This window comes from Nicotiana tabacum, chromosome 23, assembly GCF_000715075.1.
Source record: "Nicotiana tabacum cultivar K326 chromosome 23, ASM71507v2, whole genome shotgun sequence".
Lineage (NCBI taxonomy): Eukaryota > Viridiplantae > Streptophyta > Magnoliopsida > Solanales > Solanaceae > Nicotiana > Nicotiana tabacum.
In genome coordinates, this window is record NC_134102.1 from 50,544,383 (window position 1) to 50,562,438 (window position 18,056).

Sequence of the window (18,056 nt, forward strand, 5' to 3'; positions counted from 1 at the left end):
AGGCAGAATTCAAAACCTATGATTGATGCAAGACAAACAAATCTTGTCGAATCTGGGTATATCTGAGGTACCACTCGAGGTTATAGGAATTACCCATAAGCTGATCTCGGTTTGTCGGAAAGTATATGGTGGAAATTCTTATGTATAAAACTAATTGTTGGTACCAACCAAAGTCAAGTTAAAAATGATGACCAGTCAATAAATCACAGTCTTTCATTACTTCTCAATTTTCAAATATTCTCTACAAAAGCTACAAAACAGCAAAAAAACACAAAAAAAACAAAAGAGTCATGTTTTGTTGACAATAACGTTAGGTTTTGTTGTAGCAGAACTACGCCCAACCTGACTTCCCACGGGAGGATACGTAGGCAACCCACGTAGGGTCTGATCCCACTCTCTTAATAGAAAACTAAAATATCATTTCTATACATTCAGAACTACGTCGCGACTTGATTTCCTTTGGTAGGAATACGTAGGAAATCCACATCAGATTCAATCATCTATCATAATAGAACAACCTTTTGGCCTGATTCCATTTGGATACATATGCAGTCTGAGTCAGACCCGGCCATATCATTTCCAAATTCTAGCCTTTTGCATCTATTGCCTTACTAAGTCATTAATAACAGAACCCTTTTCATTAATTTTCCTACATAGAAAAAAATAACTTCTTGCTTTTTCAGGCGCCCTCCTGAACAATGGGCATTTTATTTCAAGTTCAATTTTACAGGCGCCCACCTTCCAATACGGGTATCTTAGATTCAAATGATTCGATATCACTTCGGAACCATAACTACCAGCTGGTTTTACATTCAAGTTCTCTGATATCGCCTCGGACCGGTACTCAGCCCGAATTTCCATTTTTCATTCAAATGCTCTGATATTGCTTCGGACTGGTACACAACCCAGATTTCCTTTAATAATCCAAAGTGCTCTGATATGATTTGGACCGGTACACAACCCAGGTTTCTTCAAATAAAGTGCTCCGATCACTTCGGACTGGTACACAACCCGGATTTTCTTCAATAATTCAAAGTGCTCCCATATCGCTTCAGACCGGTAGCCTACCCGGATTTCTTTTAAAAATCCAAAGTGCTCCGATCACTTCAGACCGGTATTTAGCCCGAACCTCTTTCGAATTAGACTTCAACCTGGGACCCTATTTCATTCAAAAAAATCATCGTCACATACAATCAGCGCTCAAGCCACTACAATCCATCTTCCTCAAATCAAACAGAAGCATAGTCCACACATCATCAACTCCATTGATTAAAGACCTGCCACAACGTGGAATTATTTTCTAGCAAATAAACTGTGGCAGATTTTGAGGATGGATGTCGAGCTTTCCAACAACAATAGACGGCATGTCCTAAGTATCGTTCTTACGTTCTATTAACATGGGATGTGTAGGTAATCCAAGTCATAGTCATAATAAACCCAGTATCATCACAGCTTGAAGCTGGCACAACTTTCAAAATCTAAAAATTAAAAATCATCCCATCCCCTTCTCGAACTACAATCGTCCTGATTCTCGTTACATCCGAGATATGTAGGAAAACTCAACACAGAGCCTGGCCGAATCCACATCAAAATCCATTCAATCAATATATCCGTCCATTCAACACCACGTCCCAGTGTTACCACAACCCGACACTGGGGCAATTTTGAAAGCAATGTCAAGATCACACGAATCCTTTCGTCCTTGAACATTTGTCTTCCACCCCATGAGGCTACAATCCAAAAGTAGCACTCAGTTGCATTCCGAAACTACATGCGACTTGATTCTCGTGCAACCCGAGATATGTAGGTGACACAAATACCAGAGTTCAATCACAATCTTCAAAACCTCATCATCCCCCCCACTCTGTCATGTCGGGTCAAAATTGAGTATGATATCAATTATTTTGCCCGAAGACTCTTATATCATCTCCGGTCAAAGAGGGACAGTAGTTGACACTCGATTTTGACCCTCCGTATTTAAAAATTAACTTCTACAGGCTTCCTAATCAAAAAATGATAAAATGTAGTATCTTGCACATTTTTTAACTGTAATGAAAGTTATTGATAATTATTCCCATTTTTATAAAATATAGGAATTTTTATCATTTTATTACAATTGGTTAAATACTACTATTTTTGTGCATTTTTCTAAATATCAAACAATTTATTGATAATTGTCTTATTTTTCAAATATTATGATATTTTATCAATTTATTGTCCTTCAAAAAATAAACAAGAATTTACTACGTCATCGTAGTAGTTACAATTTTAACTAAATACTATGAGATCTTTTAATCTATAGAACAGTCTAGTGATTATATGGAAGCCGGTAGAATTTATTCAAAAATACGGATCAAACCCAATCAAATCCAATGTTGCATCAACACTCGATGTAACAAGACATCCTGGCGCGACTTGACAAGTGATGTGACTTGTATGACATTATACTTGATGTGACACGTCATAGGATGTGACATGACTGTATTTTGTCCAATGCGTATACCTTCTACCCAACAGGTAAAGATCATCGGTTTGTCTTCTTTTGTAAGTCAAATAAATTGCACCGATATACATGTGCATACACAGAAAAATAAAGGGTACACGGTACTTTGCCCATAGTTTTCATAGTTAGTGGTTTCATTTTAGGCCACATGTTTATTTTTACATTGTCTTTATTTTTTACTTACAATAATAGCCACATATCTTTTCTACACATTCACCATATGCGATTTTTTTACACACTCATATATTTTAAGGAACACATCAGATTTGTTTACCACCAAAACAAATAATCTCTCTCCCTCATTTTTGCCTGAGGCTGTCCATTCCCCTCATTAGCTCCATTTTCAGAGGCCTCCCCCTTTTATCTTCCATCTGATTTCTCTCAACTTTGAGAAAACACGCCCAGCCCCCCTTCCCCACGATGTTGTAACTCCACCGTCGGATTTGACCCCCGGGCCGGTGACCTCCCTCTACATCACTGACCATCTTCATCTCCATTTGCTTATAGCTTTTCCGGTGACTGTTATGGTTCACTCAGATCTAACTAAAAATATATAGATCTGGTTGGAAAAAATGACCTTCACTAGCGACCATATCTCGCTCCTTGCTGCCTTCGAGCTTTGGCCGGAAAAAAATAAATGCCAGCGACGTATTTTTGAGGTTAGGTGTTGTTCCGGAATTCCTCATCAAAGTAACGCCAATAGTCCACTGTTGTCGATCATTATTGTCGGATTCCTGAATGTTTACTATCATTTTTTTGACAATAAATCTTGTGCCTATAATTTTCTGGCAACCTATATAGTTTTCAGGGGAAGTCCTTCCCGCTCATTTTGCTACTGTCATAGTTTTCGTGATGAAATTTTTGTTATTCTAATCTTTGTTAAAAATCTGTTGATGTAATGAGCTCGCCGCTTATTTTGAGTATTTTAGCCTAATTTTCCCATTTATCGCTTATTTTATATTCGTTTGTTATTATATGACTTGCCGGGGTGGTTGGATTGGTTTCGGAGATGTTTCGGAATGAATTGGGATACTTAGTCCCAAGGGTGGAAGTCTAAGTTGGAAGAGTTAGACCGGATATTGACTTACGTGTAAATGACTCCAGAATGGAGTTTTGATGGTTCTGATAGCCCTGTATGGTGATTTTGGACTTAGGAGTGTGTCTGGATATTGATTTGGAGGTCCGTTGGTGATTTTGGCTTGAAATGGCGAAAGTTGGAAAAGTTGAAGTTTGGAGAGTTGAGAAGTTTGACCGAGAGTTGACTTTGTGGTTACTGAGCTCGAATTTTGGTTCCAAAAATTAGAATAGGTCCGTTGTATAATTTATGACTTGTGTGCAAAATTTGAGGTCAATCGGAGTTGGTTTGATAGGTTTCTGCATCGAGTGTAGACATTGGAAATCCATTAGTTCCATTAGGCTTGAATTGGTGTGCGATTCATATTTTTGATGTTATTTGATGTGATTTAAGGCCTCGATTAAGTTCGTATCGTGTTTTAGGACTTGTTGTTATTTTTGGATGGGGTCCCAGGGGTCTCGGGTGAGTTTCGGATTGATTGCGGATTGAGTTTGGCCTTTTTGAGATGTAGAATTTCTGGTGTTTGGTTTCCTTGTTCGCATTCGTGAATTGTATCTGGTTGACTAGGGAAGTTTGTGCTTCACGTTCGCGAAGGTATAAGGGGTTTGTGCATCTTGATCGCGAGAGAGGACTCGCGTTCGCGTAGAAGGATGAGGCAGGTTGGGCACCAGGCTTGTCGTGTTTGCGGGAGTTGGTTCGCGTTCGCATAGTCAAGGGATCATTGGTCATCGTGATCGTGAGGGAGGTCTCGCATTCACATAAGAGGATTTTGGGCAGTTGAGGATTTTTTGCTTCGCGAACGCGAGGCACTTTCCGCGTTCACGAAGAAGGACGTCTGGGCAGCAGATATTTAATTTTAAAAATGAGGGTTAGAGTATTATTTCACATTTAGACTTCGGGAGCTCGGATTGAGGCGGTTCTTGAAGGGATTTTCAAGGAATTGATTAGGGTAAGTGATTCTAACTCGGATTTGGTTAATATACATGAATCTATCATTGTTTTTACCATTTAATTAGCATTTTGGGTTGGAAAAATTGGGAAAAATTGTTGAAACATCATAAACTATATTTTGAGGATTTGAAAGGCGATTTGAGGTCAGAATTGGATGATTTTAGTATGGTTGGACTCATTATTAAATGAGTGTTCGGATTTTATAAATTTAGTTGGATTCCGAGACATGGGATTGTGGTTGACTTTTTGGGTTGACTTGTTGACTTTGGTTAAAGAACTTAGCTTTATCGTATGGAATCAAATCCTATAGCTTGCATTGATTATATTAAGTTGTTTGTGGCCAGATTCGAGTCGTTCGGGGGCTGAATCACGAGGCAATGGCTTGTTGGAGTTATTATTTGCACGGTTTGAGGTAAGTAATACTTCTAAACTTTGTACTGAGGGTATGAATTTGTGAACTACGTGTTATGTGATTGGTGTTGAGGTGATGCACATGCTAGGTGATGGGCGTGCGGGCACCTTGGTAATTGTGATTCGGTTGATTTTGTGGTACTGTGTAATTATCAAATCTTGTTGTTATTCATGAAACCTCCATGTGTTAGAGAAATTGAGCTGTGATCCATGCTAGAAATCGTGTTTGGGCTATATGCTGATACTGTTGGGACCCATCGAGGTCTTTTATGATTTTGAGTTATTTGTTTAAATTGTAATTATGTACGCAGACACATTCAACATTTGAATATCATATCTCAGTTTCTGTTTTCATTTATTGTTACATCATGTATCATTATTTGGGCTGATTTGCACGAGATTTGTGAGCTCGAGAGAGTGGAGAGATTGATGCCTGAGTTGAGGCCGAGGGCCTGAGTGTGAGTGATATTTATGGGATCGGACTGCACGCCGTAGCAGACTTTATTGATTCATGATGGGATTGGGTTACACGCCGTAGCATGCCATGTTGGCTTATATTAGCGCTTTGGCAGGATTCGTCCCTCCTGATTCTGACATACCAGCAGTGAGCACAGGTACCGTTCGAGTGCCGAGTGCGAGTGCTGAGTGATTGAGAGTGTTGAGTGATTGGGAGTACTGAGTGATTGAGCGTGCTGAGTGAGGTTGAATACTCCGAGAGTATGAGTATATGAATTTATCACTATGTTGCATTACAGTTGACATGCATATTTGACATGTAGACATAGAGATGTAACATTCCTTTTGCTAGTTATACTTGGCATATTTTATCAGTATTGAGCCTAAACTGTTGAACTTGAAAGCATGTCTATATTTTTGTACTATGTATAAACTGATTATGAAATTTCTCTGAGTCATTACTGTCATTTTCATGTTATATCTGTATTTTTGTTATCTGTATTTGGATTGTACCTTTTTTAGCTCGTCACTGCTTTCAGCCCAAGGTTAGTCCTATTACTTATTGAGTACACTGGGTCGGTTGTACTCATATTACACTCTGTGTGCAGATACAGGTGCATCTGGACCCGGTGGTTGCAAGACTTGGAGCATTACCTGCTTGGAGACTAGTGAGGTAGCTGCTATGGGATCCGTAGACCTCAACTCTCCTTCTTTTCAGTTTATTTAGCACTGTTCTATCTTTCCAGACAATTATATTAGAAGTTTTTGACTATGTTGACATTTAATAGCTCATGTACTCGGTGATACCCATATTTTGGGGATTTTGTAGTTGAGTCGCGGTTGTTCCTATCGGTTATTTATGAGATTTTTACAATTAAACTTATTACATCATGATTTTAATTCAAAATGAGTAGTTATTTTGTGATTCTTGGCCTGCCTAGTACTGTGATAGGCGTCATCACGACATGTTGAGATTTGGGTCATGAAAAGTTGGTAACAGAGCCTAGGTTACATAGGTCTCATGAGTCATGAGCAGGTTTAGTAGAGTCTTGCGGATCGGTATAGGAACGTCTGTAATTATCTTCGAGAGGCTACCGAATCATTAGGAAACTTCACTCGTGTATTCTTGCCTTGCGGATTTGTTGATTTCGGAAACTAAACTTCTATTACTCTATTCTCTCACATATGGTGCGGAAACGCGCTACCGGATCAGGCAAATGGCCACCAATACCATCAGCTAGGGCCACGAGAGACTGGGGTCATGGTAGAGGCTGAGGTGCCGCTCATACAGCAGCTAGAGCAGCACCTGTGGAGCCACCAGTTGCTCCAGCTTAGGAGTAGATACCATCTGTAGTTGAGCCGGTGAGACATGCTCAAGTACCAGCTGTGCCCATTGTGATTCCAGGCCATCGGGAAACTTTGGCCCAGATATTGACTTTATGCATTAGCCTTGCTCAGGCGGTTTCAGTTTAGGCTGTACTAGCCACTTCTCAGGCCGGGGGAGGTGCTCATACTCCCTTCGCCCGTACTCTAGAGCAGGTGGTTTAGGGACTTCAGACATCAGGGGTACTACCAGCCCAGCCGGTTATAGTTTCTCAGGCCCAGGTGGGTCCACCTATGAGTGACGGGGAGCAAAAGAGGCTAGAGCAGTTTGGGAGGCTCAGGCTTCCAACATTCAGTGGGGCTGAGTCAGAGGATGCTCAAGATTTCTTAGACAGGTGCCAGTGGATCCTTCACACAGCGGGTATTCTGGAGACTAGTGGAGTCTCAGTTACTACTTTTCAGCTATCGGGGGTAGCCTTCAGATGGTGGGAGGCCTATGAGTTGAGCAGGACAGCCAGCACTACACCACTTACGTGGCATGATTTCTTAGTTCTCTTCTTAAAGAAGTTTGTTCCACAGACCCGCATATAGGAGTTACATAGGCAGTTTAAGAAGCTACGCCAAGAGGGTATATCCGTGACCTAGTATGAGATGAGATTTTCATAGTTGGCTCATCACACGATCGAGTTGGTTCCCATAGAGAGGGAGAGGATTAGGAGGTTCATTGATGGCCTCAACTATCGACTGCGCTTCATCATGACTCGAGAGATTGCATCAGGTGTTAGGTTTGATGAGGTAGTTGATATTGTTAGGCGACTAAAGTAGGTCCATAGTCAGGAGCATGAGGAGAGGGAGGCCAAGAGGCCTCGTGGTTCGGGTGGTTTCAGCGGTGTTTCTTCTGGGGGGAAGTTCCACCACAATAGGGGTCATCCTTATAGGCCCGCTCAAATGGCTCGTCCGGTTCATCGTGGTGCATCGGCTAGCCATGGTTCATAGAGTGCTCGTCCGGGTCAGTCATCTCTTAGTTCCCTCCCAGCTCTGAGTTCATCCCGTGCTCCATCAGTTCAAGGGTCATCTGTACCGGATTCTTCTGGTAGCTATACTGGTTCTCATGGTTCGATTCAGTCTCCACCACCATTGGCGGATCAGAGCTACTTCGAGTGCAGGGAGTTTGGACATGTGTGGAGTTAGTGTCCCTATCATTTTGGAGGTCCAGTTCAGCAGAGGGGTCAGGTTATGACTTTCGCACTAGTTACTTCACCACTCGCTCAGCTAGCTCGAGGTGGGGCTCAGGCAGCTACTGGTTGCCCTAAAGGGGAAGGCTGGTCTGGTGGCGGTCAGGCTCGATGCTATGCTTTCCCTACTAGGCCAGAGACTATTGCTTCAGACGCAATGATCATAGATATTGTCTCAGTATGCTACAGGGATGCTTCGATATTATTTGACCCTGGTGCCACTTATTCATATGATCATTGTATTTTGCTAATATTTGGATATGCCCCGTGAGTCCTTAGTTTCGCATGTTCATGTATCTACGTCGGCGGGCGATTCTATTATTTTGGACCGAGTGTATCGGTCATGTGTGGTTACCGTTGAGGGATTGGATACTAGAGTTGATCTCTTATTTCTTAGTATGGTTGATTTTGACGTGATTTTGGGCATGGATTGGTTGTCCCCTTGTCATTATATTCTGGATTGTCACACTAAGACCGTGACATTAACGATGTTGGGGTTACCTAGGATCGAGTGGAGAGGTTCTTTATATTATGTTTCCAGTAGGGTGATTTCATATCTGAAGGCCCAATGGATGGTTGGGAAGGGGTGTTTGTCATATTTAGCTTTTGTTAGGGATGTTGTGTTGATACTCCTACCATTGATTTTGTTCCGGTAGTGCGAGACTTTTCGAATGTGTTTCCTATAGACCTGTCGGGCATGCCTCCCTATAGGGACTTTGATTTTGTTGTTGACTTGGTGTCGGGTACTCAGCCCATTTCTATTCCTCATTATCGTATGACATCACCAGACTTGAAGGAATTGAATGTGCATCTTCAGGAACTTCTTGATAAGGGGTTCATTAAGCCTAGTGTGTCTCCTTGGGGTGCACCAGTTTTGTTTGTCAAGAAGAAGGATGGTACCATGCGGATGTTGATGGTAGACTATAATCTCGTGTTTAGTTGTTTATTGCACTCTAATTCACTGCACTTTACTTGTGTTTGAGCTTTAATTAATAGTGTTTTGCACAAACTGTGTTTTCTATTCCTTATAGGAGTGATCCCGAGCTATGTAGATATTATAGAATGAATTCGAGCAATTTGGAGCTTTGAAGTCAGAGTAAAAGCCCAAGGGATTAAGCTGGGATTGTGTTCGGGGGTCGAGAACCAAGTCTAGACATCAAAAATCGAAGTTTAAGTCGTACTCTGAGAAAACCCCACTGTCGTGGCATGTGGGGCGCTGCAACTGCCTATTTCCTACTGCCTGTCAATTGTTGAGCTCTCTAGATTTCCCCACTAATGCCCCGCATGGCGCGTCGCCCCATGCGACACACCTGTGTATTTTTTACAGAGCCAATATCCTATTTCGGCTAGGAGAAGGTGGTTTCATTTGGGCCCAACCCTACTTAGTATAAATACATGGAAAAAATGTTATGTTTGGGACTTTCGACATACTTTGGACCTGAGAAGGCTAAGTCGGAGTTGGAAGAACACAAGCATAAGGATTTCATCATTCCTTCCTCACTCAAGACCCGTGTATGGATTGAATTTATGTTTTCTATAATTTAATTTTATCTGTGATGAATTCCTCCATATCTATGGAGTAGTTCTTTTTAGGGTTTGATGGATTTGGTATATTGATGATTGTTTGTGGATTATAACTCTAGTTTATGTATTGAATCATTTTTTGGATGAATTAATTATTGCATCTATAATCACTTATTCATGTAATCGAGAGAGGCATAATTTGTGATATCTTTGCATTATATTATTGGTTGAGTTCATAGATTCTTCTAAGTAATTGAAAGAGGCTAGTTGAATCATTTATTAAACCTAGTTAGGCGAATAATCGAAAGAGGTTCTCCTAAAGACCAATCCATTACGTATTCTTGCATATCTTCGCGTGCTTAAATTGGTTCATCTTTTGAGGTTAAGACTTAATCGAGAGAGGAGTTTTTCCTAACGTTTGATCTACTAATTGAGTGAATTCGAGAGAGTCACTTGAACATTAGAAATGAATTATCTAGAGTTAGATCCCAAACAATTATCTTGCATCTATTCTATCAAAACCCTATCTTCTCCCATTGATAACTTTATTTGCTTATTCCTTGTTTCGATTGTCATTAGTCAATAGGTTTAGATTCTTAGTTAATTTTAGTTAGACATCTTATAAATCTCAATTTTTGATCATCTTGGATAGCAACCAAGCTAGAAACTACGAGAATACTATTTAAATCCAATCCCTGTAGATACAATATTATACTATACTATATTTGATTAGCGAGAAGAATTTAAGGGTGTGTTTTGCACTCGTCAAATTTTGGCACCGTTGCCGGGGATTGGCAATCAATATTGTTTGAAATAGATTGTAGTGCAAATTCACGACTTTTTTTCTTTTTATTTCTATTTTCTCTTTTTACATTTAGTGTTCTTTGGTTGTGCGCAGGTTATAGGTTAAGGTTGGTGCATGACTCGAGCTTATGCGAAAGAAGTGATACCATACAAGCCAGAGATAGAAAAATAATCGTTATAGCTGAGGAAGGCAATAAATCTCACCGAGACATTAGAAAGGGTTGGGCAATCCTCAACCAAGGAAATTATGACGGGAAACGGTGATGATAATGTAGATTTGGCTGCAAGAGAGGCAGCCTAACAATGAGAAAAAGCTGCACGGGATGCTGAGGAAGCAGCTATCAGAGAAGCATAAATTATCTATGAAGGAGAGAGGGGTGAGAGAATTGCTCAAAATCAACCCTTGGCTGCAGACCAGTTCGGAAATATAGCTCCCATGCCTGGGAGATCACTGGGCATCATTCTAGACCGATCTACAATCAAGGCTTATCAAGTGTGAGAGCACCTCCAAGTGCAGCTAACAATTTCGAATTGAAGCAAGGGTTGCTTCAAACCCTTCAGAATTGCTATGTTTTCAAAGGGAAGATGAAAAAAGATCCAAATACATATCTAATAGACTTCAAGGAGATTATGAACACCTTTCAATACAATGGTGTGTCACAAGACGCAGTATACTTAAGGGCATTCCCCTTCACACTCAAAGATGATGCAAAGCAGTGGCTTCGAAGCTTACCCACGGTGTCAATTAGAACATGGGAGGAGATGACCAGAAAATTTCTTGATAAATATTTCTCCTGAGCTAAAATGGGCAAGTTTAGAAGAGAAATCCATAACTTCTGCCAGAAAGAGACCGAGACTATTATCAAAGCATGGTAGAGGTTTAAGGAGATAGTTAGAAAGTGTCAACATAATGGAATTGAACTTTGGATGCAACTACAGGACTTTTGAGATGGATTGACATCGGCCTCATGTAGAACATTGAGCAATGCATCTGGAGGCCCATTGATGAAGAAGACTCCAAAGGAGATAGTTACAATTATTGATGAGTTATCTGGCGATGCTAATCAGTGGCCCTCGGGTTTAGAAGTTTGAATGTAGGTTGACTTTTGGCTATCAGGTTTAGAATTGGATTTTTGGACGTGGAATAGGTCTGTTATGCTATTTAGAACTTGTCTGCAAAATTTGGTATCAATTGGAGTTGATTTGGTAGGATTCAGACGCTTGGTTGCAATTCTAGATGTTCTTGAAGTTTACTAGATGTGATCTTGTATTTTGATCATGCGAGCGAGTTCGTATGATGTTATTAGACTTGTGTGGATGTTTAGTTTGGAGCCCCGAGGGCTTGGATGAGTTTCGGACGTGATTCAGAATGGTTTGAATGGAAAAAAGAATTGTTGGTGTGCTGGTGTGCTAGTGCTTTGTTGTCGCAATTGCGAAGGTGATCGGGGGTGGTTTGATGTCGCAATTGTGACTTACCCCTTCGCATTTGTGAAGTTAGTAGGCCTGGGGCATGAGTCGCATTCTGGACCACTTGGTCGCTTTTGCAAAGCTATCCAGCTTCGCAATTGCGAAGCCTTTGTCGCAATTGTGATGTTTGTTGAGGCTATCAGGGTTAGCATATGTGATCCCTGGTCAACAATTGTGAGGGTTCACATTGTCGCAAATGTGACATCTGCAGCTGAACATAAGGGCTGGAAAGTCAGGATTTAGTCTCATTTCTCATATTTTAGAACCCTAGACTCGGTAGGAGGCGATCTGGAGAGGGGGGGTTAATCTACAAATATTGGGTAAGTGATTCTAATCAATTTCCAAATATATTTCATGAATATGTCTTATATTTAACATCAAATTTATGTGAATCAAAGAGAAAAAATTGGGAAAGTTTGCCAAGTTTTTGAAAAATGAGAATTTGAGAGTCTATTTGGACTCGGATATTGAAACTAATCACATATATGGACTCGTGGGTTATGGGTGATCGGAATCTACCATTGGACCCAGGTTTTGATCGTACGAGCCTAGGGTTGACTTTTGTTGACTTTTTGAAAAAAGTGTAAAGATCATAGCTTTATCTATTTTAATTGTTTCCCTTGCATTGGTTGATGATATTAAGTCAATTTTGGTTGGATTTGAGCCATGTGGAAGCGAATTTTAGGGGAAAAGCTATTTTCGAGGGTTGAGTTGGCCTAGTTGAGGTAAGTATCTTACCTAACTTTGTGTGGGGGAACTACCCCTTAGGATTTGGGATTTATTATTATATTTATGTTATGTGAAAGCCGTGTATGCAAGGTGATGAGTGCGTACACGGATTATATGTGGTATTTGACCGGTTTAGGTTATTTAGACTCTTTTCATGCCTTTAATTGAATTGCCATAACATGTTACATCCCTCATTGTTAATTAACTCTTACATGTATTAATCTACCCTTACATGCTTTATATGACATTGTTAACACTTGTTCTACCTCTTACTTGTCATTTTTCTCTCATATGCTTAGTTGAAGTTATTGCCTTGTTACTTCTTTAAATTATTGAATTACTTGTAATTGAAGTTGTTATTTCGTGAAATATCTTATTGTTGATTTATTGGTGTTAAAGTTGAGAAAGTCGTTATCATATTAAGGTGAGGTTGTTAATTGTTGAGATATCTTTCTTGTTGAGAAATTCACTTTCATTTTGTTATTATTGAGATTCTTGTGCACATTGTGGTTGAGCCATGGGCTATTTCTTGTGAAAACATTGATATTGTTGATTCTTTTGGCAAGTTTGTGGCATATGGGCACTTGTGGTGCGAGTTGTGATATTGATACGCATGCGGTGGTATAAGGCTAGGGGTTGATACGCATGCACTGAGATAAGGTGGGCTTGATACGCGTGTTGCTAGTAGGGGAACTACTTGAAGCCACGCAGTGTGATTAGGTGGGCTAAAATGCGGGTAGCTATTTCGGGAATAATGATTTTCAAAACTAAATGTGAGGCTCCCGCAATGATATAAGGAAAGATAGTGATTAAAATTGTGAAACATGAACACGAGACAGTACCTCGGATGTGATTCTTGTTTTGCACTTCACATCGAAAAGAGTTATTGGTTGAAGCGTTCTTGTTGTTTTTATGTTTCCTTGTCATAATAGTTTGTCCGCATTTGATTATTTGAGGTTCTCATTAATTGTGCCCTTCTTGTTGTCTTTCTGCTTACAATTCTGTCATTAGTTTACGTTACCAGATTGCTTTGTTATCATTCATTTCTCCGTTTTCATTACTTCTCGTTATTATATTTTTGTTCTATTTATTATGTCCTAGTAGGTGTCTTGACTTATCCTCGTCACTACTCTACCTAGGTTAGGATTGATACTTACTGGGTACCGTTATGGTGTACTCATACTACGCTTCTACACATCTTTTGTACAGATCCAGGTCCATCTGCCGGTGTTGGACGTTAATGATTGACTTGTTAGCTGTCTTCCGGAGAATTCAAGGTATACCTGCCCGGTGCCCGCAGGCCTTGGAGTCATCTTCTATTTTTTAGACTTTCTACTGTTTATTTCTTGTCCCAAAATAGTATCATATTATTAGTACTTTCTTGTAAAGCTTATGACTCTGTTCCACCAGGTTTTGGGGAAGTGTTGGCTACTGTACTGTTGAGTTTTATTATAATAGTGTAATGGTTTAATTTGAGGTTTAGTATTATTTCCGCTATTTCTCTATGCATGTTAGGCTTACCTAGTCTTAGAGACTAGGTGCCATCATGACATCCTAAGGTGGAAAATTTGGGTCGTGACATTCTCTTTATGTCTTGTGCACCGATTTTCAAAAATGTAATTCTTTCCCGCTTTTGGCCAACCATGTTAAAATATGTTTTCCTTTTCTTTTACATTAGCCTCTCACTCAAAATAGTTACTTTGGACATAAATTACATTCTTTCAAGTACATTCTTTAACTACAATTTGTTTAGTTAATTTATTAATACTCTACTTGTTACTACACATTTTCTTTACCTTTTACCAAGTCATCAAAATATATATTTTTTCACATACGTATTTCACACCCTTTGTATATAAACTATTATCTTGGCATTCATGTTCAATCATTTTTCATTCAAACTACTTTACCGTTCTTTGTACATATCAAAATTAATCATTTTCACTTAATCCCTCTTCTATTTGATTGAGTCCATCGGAACCATATTTTGTGGATCTTGAGGGATGCCTAACACCTTCCCCTCGAGATAACTTGAACCCTTACCTAGAATCTCAATAGTTTCACAGACCATAATTTAGCGTACATTGAGTAGTATAGTGTAGGTGTCCTAGTATACCTTAAATACTAGGTGGCGACTCTAAGCTTTAAATAACCATGTAGAGTAGTATAAGCTGTATTTTGTTTTGACTTGTCAAAATAGGGTACAACAAAAACATGTAACAGTTAAAGGATATAACACGAAATAACATGGAACAAATGAAAACATGAAAGTAAATACTCCAACCTCGCATGCTAAATCCCGTGACGGCACATATACAATCGTCACCTCACATATACGCTGCTTCCCCACTTAATACACATAAAAAATAATTCAACAAGTCCTAATTCCCTCAAATGAAGGTTAGACACAACACTTACCTCACTCTGCAATCAAATCAATGCTCAACCATGACTTTTTCTTTAGAATTATCCTCCAAACCAATCAAATCTAGCCAAATATAGTTCAAATAATTCAAAATAGGCTTTAGAAACTACCCCACGAGTGAAAAATATTCAATCTTTAATGATTTTGGAAAAAGTCAACAGAAGTCAACCCCGGGCTCGCTTGGTCAATGTTACACCCCATGTTTTCGTACGTAAGAGTACGCCGTAAGTCAATTGATGTAAGCTCAGAAATTAGATTATATTTGGAAGCATATAAATTAAGTTAATCATGTTACCTTGGAGGTTACAAATATTTAGGATCATAAATAAAAAGTACCAAGAGGGTTGGAAGGCTTAGAAGCTAAACGAATTGAAGAAAATAAGTTTCGTCGAAAGTCGACAAGTTGGGAATATTATAATATATACTTTTGGGGTGAGACTAGGGTACTTAAAATGATAAGAAGGTTATGTTATGAGTTATTATAGTCTTATGATAGTCGTATGTTGAGTTTTGCAGTCAAGCGAATTGTGGAACAAAAGTTGGCAAAGGTCATCACAAGTTATATTCATAAATGTGCTGCTAATTAGGTCAAATGTAGCCGAGATTTTCTCTCAATAAAACAATAATTACGAGGTGATCCACATATCAATTTGAAATTCTACGAGTCTAGTTTCCAACGCATTAAACCGTTTATTGATACGATATTGGAGTAAAGAGATATTCGCATTTTTGCGAGACTGCACAAGCAACTCTATATGGGATCCACTTAGGCGGTTGAGATATCTTGATATATATGTGATGCCTAAATCCCGTTTTAACTTATTATTTTTCACTCTCTTCAGACCCTAGATGCCTAAAAACTTTCTCTCAAATTTCTCTCATGATCCAACACCCAAACTAAGGGCAAACAACACAAATCGAGTGACGGGAATCCCGTGGCGCTAGTGAGTTTCTTGTTCTTCTTGTGGTTGCTGATTTTGGTGTGGTTACAGCTCGTGTAGGGAGTTTTTTTAAAGTGGTTTAATTTCTGTAAAATACTCTCTCAAGGTTTTCATATCAATCCTAGGTGATTTCAAGTCTTCCAAAGTGATTCTAGTGCCGAGAAACCCGAATTGATTGCTAGTTTCGCTTCCTTGTTCTTGTGGCTGCATTGGAAGGATATTTTGTGGTGAACTAAGATCAAATTGGAGTTGTTATATCTTATTAAAGGTAAGGAACCTATTACTCTACATGTATTTAAGCCTATCCAAGTTACGGCTAAGTCGTTGAATCTAGAGCGTGTGAGATATCGATCGAAAGGCTTGTTAGTAATGTTGTTGATTGTTGGACTGTTTGGGAGATGTTCTTGCAGCGTTTGTATCTGGAAAATTTATGGAATAACCTGAGTATATTGTGTTGTGATTATCAGCATTTTCCTGAATATAAATAAGAGGGAAAGGGTTCAAAATATAGTGTTATTAGACATGAACCGAGATTGCCGCTCGACGTGTTATTGTACTGGTTGTGTTCCATATAGCTACTAGTTGTTGTTTGGGATCTTTGGTGACTTTTAGTAACTTATGGGATGTAGTACAAATAGGGGAGATGCTGTCTGTTTTCTTGTAGAATATTGGTTTTGACATATGAGAGTTACAACGCTTATGTGATGACGACAAAGTCAGTTTACTCATTGTAGATGTAAGAAGATATTATTGAGATTGGTTGACGATTGGAGAGAAGATTGCAAAGATATGTTAAGACACTTCCTTCTTTCTTTTAGCATGATCTAAAGTTAAATGAACGCAAACGATACGCTATTTCATAACAGATCTACTCGTCGCAACTAAGGTTGTTCATGTTGTTCTTTCCTTATAATGTTATTCTAAGCAAGTATGTATGATCCTTGAATCCTATTGAGGTTCATATTGAAGGTATTGATGTCCATAATGTTTATCGAAGGTGCGAAGACCTTATGTAACTCCTAAAGGTTTAGAACGTGATTTCATGAGTCCAACATTCATTACATATATGTATCTATTTTACTCTACCGAGTCACGCTATAGTCAGCCGGGTACGGCACCTATTGTGCAACCACTAGTCAATTGGGTTTTACCGTGCTCCATGTGGCCGGGTACGATTCTACCGAGCCTTATGATGACCGGGTACATTTTTACCGAGTCCTCTTCGAGGCCGGTTACGATATGATGATGATGATGCCCACAGAGGCGTATATTTTTTAAAAGTATATGTATATATATGTATCATACATTTCAAGCCAGTCGCCCTTAGAGGCACTCAGATGTTACAGGTTGTATCTTCTCTATCTCTTTTTACATTACTATTCTTATATATGTGTTACTGCCTTACATACTCGGTACTTTATTCGTAATAACATTCCTTTTGCCTGAGGATGCTGCATTTCATGCCCGCAGGTACCGATAGTGTCACGCCCTAACCTCGGGCAGTGCGATCGGCACTCAACTAAGATACCCCGGTCGAGCCGGCCTGCACAATGTCGTCTACCCGACTCACCTAAGATTAAAGAGAAGATACATTTCATTAATTAGACAATGTGAAGGTTACATGAACAACCCAAATTTCATTACCGTTAAAATTTCATTCAAGATTTCCCAAAAATATTACATTACACATTCATAGTTTAGAAGTGGAAACATATGATACAAATATCACATTTCTAATTTGACTTCCCAAAACAAAAGTACCACCCACGCTATGTCTACGGAGCCTCTAATAGATACAAAAGAGTAGCATGATGGTGCCGGCAACAAGGCTCCGGCTATACCTCAAAACAATATACACAAAGGACAAGAGGTACAAGACCCCAAAATGAAATGGGGCTCACCAAGTCAGCTGAGAAGAGGGTGTGGTGCTATCACTGATCAATACCACCTGCATCCATTAAAGATGCAGCGCCCCCAACAAAAGGGGACATTAGTACATATGGAATAGTACTAGTATGTAAAACTAAACACCCTCTCAATAGAACGAGTAACAGTAAAAGGAGAAGGAAACATGAAATCAATAAGAGCCTCAAATAGTATTAACGGGTCAAGTTAGGAGAAAAGTAAATTTCAAGTAAGTTTCAATATGTTTAAGTTGGGAGATCTTTAGTGCCGATATACCACCGTGCTTTTAGCATGGAGTCTGATCTCA

General features: G+C 39.4%; 1 long non-coding RNA gene across 1 annotated transcript; it reads left to right on the plus strand.

Moving 5' to 3' along the window:
- Positions 1-2,730: 2,730 nt before the first annotated feature.
- On the plus strand, positions 2,731-6,276 carry LOC107803932 (uncharacterized). The gene is made up of 3 exons (XR_001652128.2): positions 2,731-3,162; positions 4,874-4,941; positions 6,005-6,276. It is a non-coding gene; the product is annotated as an uncharacterized LOC107803932 (long non-coding RNA).
- The last annotated feature ends 11,780 nt before the right edge of the window (positions 6,277-18,056 follow it).